This window comes from Diabrotica undecimpunctata, chromosome 7 (genome assembly GCF_040954645.1).
Source record: "Diabrotica undecimpunctata isolate CICGRU chromosome 7, icDiaUnde3, whole genome shotgun sequence".
Lineage (NCBI taxonomy): Eukaryota > Metazoa > Arthropoda > Insecta > Coleoptera > Chrysomelidae > Diabrotica > Diabrotica undecimpunctata.
In genome coordinates, this window is record NC_092809.1 from 28,090,506 (window position 1) to 28,103,277 (window position 12,772).

A 12,772-nucleotide genomic window follows, 5' to 3' on the forward strand; every position below is an offset into this window, starting at 1 on the left:
TACATTTACTAATAAAAAGTACTACATTTTGTTACTTATTTTTTACGTATATATTATACTTCCCTTTTTTTCCTTAAAATATTTGAAGAGTCCATGTTTTACGAGATGTAACTTACTCAGCTGAGACTTACAGCACTTACTACGAGATGGAAGCTATTGGAGAAGTGGATAGCATAAAAAATAGAAATGAATGGTGAAATAAAGAAATAGAAGATCTTGTGGGGAAGAAGAAGAATATGTATAACAAATGGCTAGCAACAAAGGACCCTTACTATCGACAACAGTACAACAGCTTAAACAAAGAAGTAAAAAAAGAGGTAAATAAAGCCAAAAATGAGATGTGGAATAAAGCCTGCGATAACGTAGAAAATTTTATGGGTACAGCAAGAAGTAAAGAAGCCTGGAAAACAATTAGAGGTAGTAGAACAGATAGAAAAGAATGCAGTAGGTTAACTCTAATAGCCCCAGAATTATGGGTCGAATATTATGAACAAATGCTGACAGAAGATTGAACAGAATTCCAAGATATTGGCTACCAAAAATATGATATTTCCTACCGCGAAGAAACTGAAATAACACCAGAAGAAATTAAAAAACACGCTAACGCTATGAAAAATGGAAAGGCTCCAGGACCGGGGGGAGTACCCATTGAACTGATTAAATATGGCCCTGACAAACAATTTCAGCCATTGGCTTATACTTTTAATTTATTCTTGAGAGGAGAAGAGCTACCTCTAGCTAGGAAAACTGCATATATCAGCAATCTATACAAAAATAAAGGCGACAGAAAAGATTGTAAGAACTACCGAGGGCTTAGTGTAACTAACTCAATCTGTAGAGTCTACGGGAAGATAATTAAAAGCCGAATTGAAGATTGCTGGGAAGACGCTGAAGATCAGAGTGGCTTTCGTGCTGGTCGTTCTTGTATAGACAATGTGTTCTGCCTAAAACAAACAATAGAAAAGCGTTTGGAACATAATATGGAGACACACATGGTATTTATTGATCTTCAAAAAGCGTATGACAGTGTCCCAGCCAAGCTATGGCAGGTGCTAGAAGACAAGACAAGACAAATTCGCAATTTTTTACCATAAATAGCTCAAAGAGTATTAACTTTCTGAAAAAACTTTAAACAATTAAACTTTCTTATAATTAAATTCTCTATCGATTCACGTGGTTACTTTGAGCAAAAGAATTTTCACAAAAGTCCTACAAAATTGGGAGTTGAGTACCCCGAGTGACTGTAGTAGTATTGGTTTTTAAATAAGAATATTAAAATTCTACTAACAATCGATAATTTTGAAACTTTTTTTCGTTTTTAGAATAATTATTATACGATACTTTTTGTGAAGAGCGTTTTGTGTTCGTAAAGAAGGCCGTTGCCAATAAGTAGATTTATGGGCAGATAGTATAGAATAGACAGTTCCTCAAGCATTACGATTTCATTATCTTTTTCTTCGTGCATTATTAAGGTTTTTAATTGGATATCAAGTGTTATTTCTTCTATTTTATCCTCCTTTTTCTAATTACACAGTTACAAACAATAAAAACCAAAACAAAAACGACCTAGTGATCTGAAACGTCAATCTAGCGACACTCTCGCGTGTATTTGGGAAACGGTGTCGTGAGTACAACTCGAAATCCTTCTGTGGAGATATCAGACACAGACAGACATTCACCAGCTGGCGAAGAGGTAGTACTCGAGCGGGCGGTACTCGAGGATCTCTTCGGTTAGTACTACGTAAAGTGGCTTAACGGAAAGTTGGTTGTATACCGGGTGTTTCAGTTTTGTGTGTGTTTTACGAGGATTTCTTGACCAATATCCCACTAGAATTGAAGGGTAAGCTTTCATTAATGTATTTATAGATTTATAAAAAACTTATATTTATATAAAAATCAATGAAATAATAGTATATCATTTCATGTGTATGTAAAATATGCTTGCTGCAAATAAATCTAGGTTTAAAAACAATAAATCTTAATTTATATTAAAAAAAAAACAAAAATAAATATTTATAGATTTATTTAAATTAATTAGTGGAAACGAATTTAAAATATCCTAACAATAACTTTCTATTCACTAATTTTCATTATAATATTTGAATAGATCATTAACTGAACTGAATGAATGATATATGAGATAATAAATTTGCTGATTGTCCACATTTGTTTAGCGCTTTCTCTTATTGATATTTTTAATATTTTAATATATTAACTTACTCTATAATTATAACTAAATACATATTTACTAAAACGTTTTCCTAATAAAATTTCTTCATAGTACACTGACTTACTTTGTACTTTATTCATCTCATGTCGACCTCTTTTTAAATCTAGAATTCAAATAATTTTTGTTATTTGCCATTATTTTGTAGCTCCTTTTGTATTTGTGTCTCTTTTTTTTAAATATTATTGTAGGTACTCATATTTTCCATCCTATTTATTTGAATGTATTTACAAATTTGTCAGGGTAGAGTAATGATCCTCTAATACCCATTATTTATTTTTTATCGTGTATTGTCTATTTGATTTACTTTCGCTTATTAATGCACTTTAAAGTGTAACAGTTTAACTACATTTTAATAACAATTTGTCCGGTTTTCAAAAAGTCTTATTCAAATTTATGACTTCTTTTGGTTTTTTACTGTGGTACTTAATACATATGTGCATCATTTTTAACCTCCATCATAAGTATAATATATGGAAATGCTAACTTTAATGTCTTTATACCATAACAGGATCTTCTTCCAGTGAAGAATCTCCTTTATCATTTACCAACACTAAGTTATTAATTTATAATAAGCAATTAAACTGGTACTAAAAATTAAAATACAAATGATTGTATCTAATCATTTATAAATCAGCATATCAGGTTACATTATTTAAAAAATATTTTAACCTATACTCAGTTCATTATTGTTGTCGAAGAGATGTTTCGCAAACATGCAGCAGTGCGTATCTATCCTTTCACTATATTTAGTGCTGTAACTTGTTATCGATTTTTTTTGCTATTACACTTGTAGATCTTTCTCTACTATGGTAATATACCAATTATTAACTTAGTAAAAAATAAATCTTTATTCGTCACAATTATACAGGGTGTTTCAAAAAGGTATGTTATAAATTGAATCACGCATTCCGGGGACAAAAATAAATTGATTGAATCCAACTTACCTTAGTACAAAAGTGTACAAAAAAAGGTTACAGCCCTTACAAAATAAAAATTGTTTTTTTGCATTATCTCCTAAACCACTTGACATTTTTTAATAAAAATGGATACGTTACTTTCTTGTTCTGAAAGCATTTTTCATACAAAAGAAACAACAAAATCTAAGCGCATAGAAAAATTTTAAGGGGGTTGTGCAGCTCTAAATCCCCCCAAACTTTTGAGTACGTTCAAATCAAATGAATTTTGTGGCATCATTAGTTTAACACATTATTTTTAAAATTTTTATGCCCCTTATCACTTTTTTCCAAAAACAGTTTTTATTGAGTTACGGCCCTTTTCATTAACCTTTAAAAAATTACATGCAACTAAATAAATGGCTTAAATGAATTAGCAAGTACAAAAAATATCTATAACCTCTATAAATATGATATAACAATAAATGTTCAAAATGACCTCCATTTTCTTCATACACATTCGGTATCGTTTTAATAAGGAAAACCGAATGCGCTGAAAAATCATATTTTTCTGACGAAATTGATTTACCGCTTTAATTATTCTAACCCTCAATTGTTGTTCGTACTCTATTGTTACAGAATACACTTTCTCTTTCATAAACCCCCAAAAGCAAAAGTACATGGGGTTAAGACCTGACTTCTGGGTGGCCAAGAAATAGGTCCGTCACGACCCCTTCCAATCCACCGACCAGGATACTGCCAGCAAAGGTATTCCCGGACTTCATTACTGTAATGCGGTGGAGCGCCATCTTGTAGAAACCACATATTTTGCCTTATTGCAATATTCACTTCTTCCAAATACTCTTGTAAATCGTTTGCCAAGAACTGCAAATAATTATCACTATTTAAATTGTTGGGAAGAAATACTGGTCCTATTAGATTGTTATCCACAATTCCTGCCCAAACATTAACTTTGAAAGTCCTTTGGCGATGAGTCGTTTTTTTGGCGTGAGGATTTTCGTCGGCCCAAATGTGCTTGTTTTGTTGGTTTGTTATTCCATTTCTACTGAAGGTCGGTAAACAAAATATTTCTAATAAAATTAACATTTTGAGTGTTCATTAACAACAAATCGCAAAATCCAATCCTTTCAGGATAATCTTCAACCAATAACTCTTGAACCGTTGTTAAGTGATAGGGTTTAAGCAGCTGATCCTTCAAACGCCTCCAAACCCTTATGATGAATGATTTCTAAAATGTCCTCATCAGTTACATCCATTATTGGACGACCACTATTGCCAGCAACTTGCGGTTGGAATGTACCCGTTTCCCGTAAACGACGATCAATGGTCAGAAATAATCGTCTATCGGCTGTATTTCGATTGGGGTATTTTACTGCATAACGCCTTGCGGCTGTTGCACTATTTCCTTGACATTCACCTACTATATTCCCGATAGTTTATTGAAATCATAATTTAATCTTATTCAACTTACCCAAAGTTAAATGCATATCTGCCATTTCCTGAAAAGTGTAGGCCATTCATTATTGTGTGAATCATTATTCACACAATAAATGATTCAAACTATTGACTATTATTGACAAAACTGTTTGTAATTATTGTAACCGTAGAAACTAATTGTAATTTTATTTCCAACTAGGAAAAAACTAGTTTTTCAAAAAAGTGATGAGGCAAAAAAGTTTTAAAAATAATGTATTAAATTAATGATGCCACAAAATTTATTTGATTTGAACGTACTCAAAAGTTTGGGGGGATTTAGGGCTGCACACCCCCCCTTAAAATTTTTCTGTGCGCTTAGATTTTGTTGTTCCTTTGGTATGAAAAATGCTTTCAGAACAAGAAAGACATTTTTATTACAAAATGTCAAGTAGTTTACGAGATAATGCAAAAAAACAATTTTTATTTTGTAAGTTTAAAGCGATGTAACTTTTTTGTGTACACTTTTGTACTAAGGTAAGTTGGATTCAATCAATTTATTTTTGTCCCCGGAATGCATGATTTAATTTATGACATACCTTTTTGAAACACCCTGTATAGACGGGTTTGACAGTTGTAATGTGTAGTACAATATATTACAAAAAGACTCTCATCCACGTATAAAAACTTAGAGATTTGATGTTAACAGACAACTTTTTTGAGAAGAAGATACACAAATTTAGATATGATAAATTAAATTCGGTTAATAAACCAAAATGTTATTGGAAAATCATGTTTTTGAATATTGTTAATATCTTTTTTTATTATTTAATAAAATTTGTTATTCAATTTATACAGTGAAGCCATCACAGAATTAGCGCTTGCCGAGGTCAGTGAGGGCCTTATAATAAACAGTGAGCCACTTAATAACATAAGATATGCTAACGATGCCGTCCTTCTGACAGGAACACTAGAAGAACTGCAACACCTTGCTCAACAACAAAATCTGCATTGCAACTATTATGGACTAAAAATAAATTTGAAGAAAACCAAGTTCATGGTATTTACAAAAGCACAAAACATCAAAGTTAAGCTAGTACTAGATAATACAGAAATTGAACAAATATTTTCGTACAAATACCTTGGAACATGGATCACAGAAGATACTGATGAGACAACATAAATAAAGACAAAATAAAGATACCGCATTGAAATTGCACGGTCAACTTTTAATAGAATGAGAAAACTTTTTTGTAATCGCGATATCAATATATCGTTCCGAATAAGAATGCTTCGATGTTACATTTTCTCTACCCTTTTGTATGGGGTTGAAGCTTAGACACTTAAAAAATCCAACATTAAAAACCTAGAAGCATTCGAAATGTGGTGTTACCAACGTATTTTGAAAATATCATGGATGGATCGCAAAACAAACGAACAAGTTCTCGAACAACTAGGAAAACAATACGAAGTGTTCAATTCCATAACAATCAGGAAATTGGAATATTTGGGGCACATCATGAGAGGTGAAAAATATGAACTACTAAGGAATATAATGCAGGGTAAAATCAAAGGCAGAAGAAGACGTAAAATCTCGATGCTACGCAATCTCCGTGAATAGTTTGGAAGCAGTTCAATTAAACTATTCAGGCACGTAACCAACAAAATTATAATAGCCAGAATGATTTCCAATCTCCGATAGGAGCGGAACTTGAAGAAGAAGATTTAACTGTACCTGAACTTAAGGGGCCTTATCGTGTTTGGATTGTGTGCAAAATATGGGCTAGATCGGTTGAATAGTTTTTTCTAAATTTAATTTGTTTATAAGATTTTGTGAAAAATTAGCTGATTTGTAAGGCTGGTCCAGATAATTTGACTGAATGGATCTCAATAATACGTGGCTTATTTTCCTCGTTAAGACGTATAGGTACTAATGATCCATGGAAAAAAATACATTTATGTACACGAAAATGATTTAATAATAAATAGCACTTTTTAAGCTCATAAATATTAATAATAACTCCCTAGAATTTACTTCAAATTAAATGGCTAAATGATATTTGGAAAACTGGTTAAAAATCACAACTTAAAAAAGGTCGTACGACCCTTAGGAGCCAAGATCGTCATTTTTTTTAAATTATTGTTACAATTATTAACAACAAATTAAAAAGGACTCAAATTAACCAATCTTTTATAAGAAAAGTTACGACTGAAGGGCCAGCAGCTATCTTCAAAACATCCAACACAGTTTCAAAATACATATAACGCTCGGAAAAAATCACATACATATCTCTAATTCTACTGGATATTTCCTAATTTTATCCTTAATTTAATCCTTATTTTCTAATTCTACTGGAAAGGCTACAGCGGGACAGGATGATAAAATCTGCACTGTGCTGAATTTTTATTTGGGGTTAGGTACTTAAAAGTAGATATATAGAAACCCCTCTAACCAAATTTTTAGCTCCCTAGGTGACCTCTGAGGTCTCCTATCGTAAAAATGTGTTTTGTCGAAAAACATTTTAACTGAGCGATCCTTTGCTTTAAAAAATCTGAAAAATCTCGTAAATGTACATTGTAATGTCCAAAAATCCTTTGATTTCTTCAGATATTTTGGATTAAAATTGAGCTCAGGGAAAAAATTTGTATTTGTCAAAAAAATTTAAGTTATAATTTAGGTGTTGGCAAACTTTTAAATAATTATTTTTTGTGTATTTTTTCGTTCTTTGGAATGGCTGGATTAAATTTTTTATTTTCTCCCCGAAAAATTGTTAAAATTTGAAAATACCAATTTTTTTGATATTTTTCCTATATTTGAAGCACATAACCTAATTTAAATGTGACAAATAATGATTTCTGTTTCTCTCTTCCCTTTATTCCAGTGTTTATCATCATTTAAATGTTTTTATGCGCAAAAACACTGATTTTTTGGTACAAAATTGAGTTCAGGAAAAATATTTGAATTTTTCAAAGAATTTTTAGGTTATGTATGTAACGTTTGGCAACCTTCTAAATCATTATTTTTCGTGTATTTTTTCAGTTATTTTAAATGACGGGGTTAGCGTTACCATTTTCTATCGGTTACACACTTAAAATTCTAAAAAGCTCATTTTTTGGTATTTTCCCCCGTGTTTCCACATAAACTCAACTGTATGTCAATAAATAACGATTTTTGTTATTTTTTTTTTGTTATTCCTGTTAATAGTGGATTAGGTTTGTCATTTTCAGATCGAATATGCTCAGAATATGACAAACCCCTTGTTTGATATTTTATCATGTTTTTAGCACATAACCTTAACTACATATAAAATTTTTTATTTCAAATCTTTAGTAAAAGGTATAAATAAAATATGCTTGCTTGCCTTCAGTGGAGAACCATGTAAATGAAGCCAAATGTTCGTTTAAAAATTTTTTAATCTTCCTATCTACGAAGATGAACATTATTTTTTGCAGAGTTTGTGTGTTTTTTGTTTTGTTCTTTTTTTGTTAAGTTAGTTTTAAATAATGAGTAAAGTTTACAGTAGATATATAATAAGATCGATAATATACTACATATTGAGTTAGAACTGATGAAGCTTTAGAAATATAAAGCGAAGCGTCTTCGATAAACTTATGAAGTATTCTCCGTTCATAAATTGTTGAGAGCACGAAATGTGCCTCAAATTCATAAAACGGTCGTAAACCATAGGCGTTCCTGAGGTGTTTATTCATTAAATAATAACATAATATTTTTTAATACTGTTATATATATAATATTAATAATATTTTAATACTAATAAATTTAGCAAAAAAACAATTAAAACTTTCACGGCTAATGTTATGTAATTATATTATATTAATAAAAATAAGAATTTAACCATTAACAATTTTGTAAATAAGAATACCTTATCTCTTTGGATATTTCAATACTAATCTTCGCGTTTGATCACTTTACTAGAAAACCTGGAATTCATATCCGAAGGTACTATTCGTTGCAAGATAATTAGGATAGAATTCCCCAGATTTTTAATAATATAATGGGTATGCTTTGGCCACGTGCCTCGTTTGTTCAGTTTATATTCGAAACTTAACTTAAAAGGGTGAAGTTATTACGAACGAAAACAACAGTTTAGTGTCATACAAAATATGTTGCTTACTATCAAGACAGGTTTAAGATACTACTTCCATTAATTTAATAGCAGGAACTCCTAATTACTTTTTAATCACACTATTTTTGTTTTTTTTTTCTGTTGTCTATGGATCAGTCAAAACACACCATGAAAAGATGTCACTAACAAAATTTTAACTTTCCAACTAAATTTTAAAATGTATATTGTCCATTATTTTAAATGTTATATTTTATATGTGTGTTTTCAATGTTGAGTGTCGTAGCTTTAGAAAAATAATCTCAACGACTAGTAAGTTGTAATGACAATTAGAGATATGTTGTAAATATTTACACTTTCTTCTAATTACAGTGTCTTGAAGAAGGAATAAAAGAATTCCGAAAGCTCGACCAAAAGTCAAAAGAGTGTTTCTATAACATCCCGGCCAAACCTACTGACTGCAGCCCTAATAAACTGTGTTGTTGGTATATATATATTTGTAATGCATTATAATCATTTATAATTGTATTGTCCATGTACGCCATATGCTAAATAAATAACTATAACATTTTTTTTGCACCTACTTGAATATTTATTTTTAGCATTTGTGGGTTCATTTATATTAAACACACATTCTTTTACCTGACCTTTCTTGAAATGACCTTAAACTGAAATATAAGTGGTCGTTATTATTTGGAGGATTCTGAATACACCATGTTTGTTTTGTCCCAATAATTTCTTCTGATAAAAATAAATAAAAAAAAAACATTCAACTTGTCTAAAAGCTTTATATAAAGTGCTAATGTTTAAAAATTTCTGAAAGAAACATTAAAGAACTCTAGAAAATTTACACAAAAATGTAACAATTATTATACCTTTGAAAGTTCGTCTTCAGTCTTACATTCATGGTACTCTTTTAATATGTCTTTAGTACATTTCAATTTCTGTACAGTAATACCCGTTTTTATCGTTCTTATTACAAATTCGCGAGTTCCAAGTATATATTTCTTAAGATATACATATATATTGTCATGAGTCGAGAAACAATGAGCCGTAATAAAAGAAACTTCGGAGTTTCTAAGAAATGATTGTAATTATGTTTATTTGATCCTGTCTTATTCTCCTGGTAAAATTGTAGTTGCTAAATTTTCTGCAAGCTATACTTATATTATTTTGCAAATCGTGTTCACCAAAGTTTGCAGCCAAATTAATTAATTCTTTGGCAAATTGTATGAAACACTCACCTAAAATGTTATGTAAGTATAAAACATTTTATAAAAACATAAATAAAAAATACCTTTTGTTATATTCGGTGGACGAAGATCATTTGCAATAAAATTTAATAGTTGTTTAATAATCACTTTCTTGAAGTTGGTAGCGATTTACAAATTTTTCCAAAGAGGTTCACTGCCTGTATTGTTTTTATCAGAAAGATATCGAAGAGAACATTTTTGCCTTAAGAGACTTGCTGTCTTGCTTTTGAAAATATATCGCAGTATCTTTGTACCGTGCAAAATCTTAAATAAATTCAACTTCAAACTTTATTAATTCAAAATTCACCCACAGTCCACTTTTTGCATTTTTATGTTTAAGAACTTTATATATTTTGATTAAAAGAGTTTTTTCAATTTCCCCTTTCGATTCCATTTTGATGACGAGACACTAAAGCACGACATGCAACCTGTTAAAAGGGTCAAATTTCAAATATACGTAACACTACGACTGAGCCCGATTAGTCAGATTACAATGATAAGTCCCGTAACGTAAACCACCTCAACAGATGCAATGGGCTGGAGAGCATCTAATCACAAATTGTCGTAAGCCGCACTACTACTTCATCGCTCACGTAACGCGTCCAATACTATTAATATCTAAAGAATATTACTGAAAACTGCAATTTTATAAAATTTATTTTACAAAGATATATACTGCCTCGAAGTGTCTGCTATACGATTGCCATTGTTTTTAGAAAATTGGATTAATTCTAAGACGATATTTATTTGTTGTCTTCATCAGTATAAAGTCATTAGTGAACATAAATAATTTCAAAATCGTTTATATTGTTTCAACAGCAGTGACACACATTTCCCACAGTCACGTTTTCGATCTGTCTTTGTAATTGAAATATAAAATAGCAAAAATGTATAAGTATCTATGTATTGCAACTTTAGATACTTTTGACCTTTTCGTAGGCAGAGAAAGTCTCGTAGGTATCTTGTGTTTGTTTAAACAAACATTTGCTGTCCGATCGTTCGTTTACAAATACTGCCGGTGGCACTCCTTTTTTAAAACAGGTGTAATTTGGGTGGAACTTGCCAAAGAATTTGGCAAGGTCAATTTTATTCAACAAAAATGGTATGGCAAATAAAATATTTTTATATTGTTAAAATATTTACCAAATTTAATTCAAAAACAAATTAGTTTACATCAAAACTAATATAGAACAGTAGATAACTATAAGTATGGGAATGATATACATGATACTAAAAGGACGCGGTGAATAATACTGTTGTACTGCTGAATAATACTGTTTTAAGATATACCTTTAGAAGAGAAACAAAAGAAATACAAATACGTTTACTGTCCCTATTTTATTTGAAAACGATTCCTTAACTAGAGACATACAGAGAGCTGAAACTCTTGTATAAATGCACAAAAAATTAAAATCAAAATGTGGTTGATCTGATACGAATCTGTCGCATAGTTTCAATATTGAAATTATCATATTCTGGATATTTTCTGGAAAACTATACAGGAAAAGTTTTAAAGTAATCTATAGAAAATAAATATTTATAAAAAAGCATAATCGAGTTATTGCACAAAAATATCGCAACTTTCTAATTGTGATACTGTTTAGAATTACTTTTGTTTTCTCATGCTTTCTAATACCACCGCATTTGTCCATTCAGGCTCTGTCGATACAGCTTATTTTAAGCATACTTCTGTAAGCCCACATTTCGAAAGCCTCCATACTATTTCTTTAGCGTCCATGCATCCACTCAGCAGCACAGAAAACTCGTCAGAACTCAAAAAATCTAACTCTTAATACTATCGACAAATCTCTGTTTCACAAAACATTGTTCATTTTGGTAGATGTGTATCTTAATTGTCCAGTCCTTGATTTAATTTCTTCAGTATAGTTGTTGTTGTCGTTAATTATTGATCCTAAATATTTGTATTTTTTTCACTTATTTGTTCGCCTTGGAACATTGCCGTAGACTCTCTTGCCGTTGTTGTGATTTAGTGATTACCATAAATTGAGTTTCTTTCGTATTCAGAGTAGTTGCGGATCCAGAAATTTTTGTGGGGAGGGGGGAGGGAGGGGGTCATGGGTAAGTGAACTATTTTCTCAATAATTATTTTAAGCTATATATTAAACCAATGAGAAGTTATTAAAACCCAAATACCCTACGGGTGCAAAGAAAGGTACAACATTAAGGGGTCTTAAATTTAAACCAAAAAAAAAATATTTTAAACCCACATACTCGATGACAGTAAAATCAAGTGTACAAGACTATTAAACCATAGGAAAGGTATTAAAATATATATACTGAAAAATCAAGGACTGTCAATTTAAACTAGGTATTTCAAAGACAACTAATTAACCTACCTATCCTATCCTACGATTGCATCAACATCTAGAGAAATTTCAGGATGCACATTGATGAGTGCTACACTTGGCTTGAGTAAGCCAAGTCTTTAGACACTTAAGCTTAGAAAAACTACGCTCTGCTGTTGCTGCACTGACTGGCAGTGTAATTAATATTTGCAGAAATATTCTGATATTTAGATACATATGAATATCGCAGTTTTCTAATACTTCTAACATAGAATCAGGAAGTTTTCCATTATTTTGAGCGACTCTTTTTCACTTTTGAATCCATAGTGAAAACTCTTGTTCTACTGTGAAATATGCAGTAGATGGTCCAATAATATCCTGGAAGGTGTCAACAATTTTTTTAATGCCACTTTATCTTCTGGTGAGTTATCAGTTTTAGGTAAAACAAATCGAAGATTAAATAGATAAAACGTAAAGATATAAAACTTAGAAATAACTTTCGGTGAAAGACGTTCTTCTAAATCAGTTAAGGCAATGTCTAAAATGAGTAAATAAATAGATCTTCCGAAAT

The 12,772-nt window shown here is 30.8% G+C and overlaps 1 protein-coding gene across 1 annotated transcript in view; it reads left to right on the forward strand.

Annotated features, from left to right (window-relative positions):
• Window positions 1-1,473: 1,473 nt before the first annotated feature.
• LOC140445120 (atrial natriuretic peptide-converting enzyme-like) overlaps window positions 1,474-12,772 on the forward strand; it is a 154,313-nt gene continuing 143,014 nt past the window's right edge. The window contains exon 1 of the mRNA XM_072536951.1: window positions 1,474-1,840. The gene's annotated coding sequence lies outside the window, so the exon portion shown is untranslated. The remainder of the gene's footprint in view (window positions 1,841-12,772) is intronic.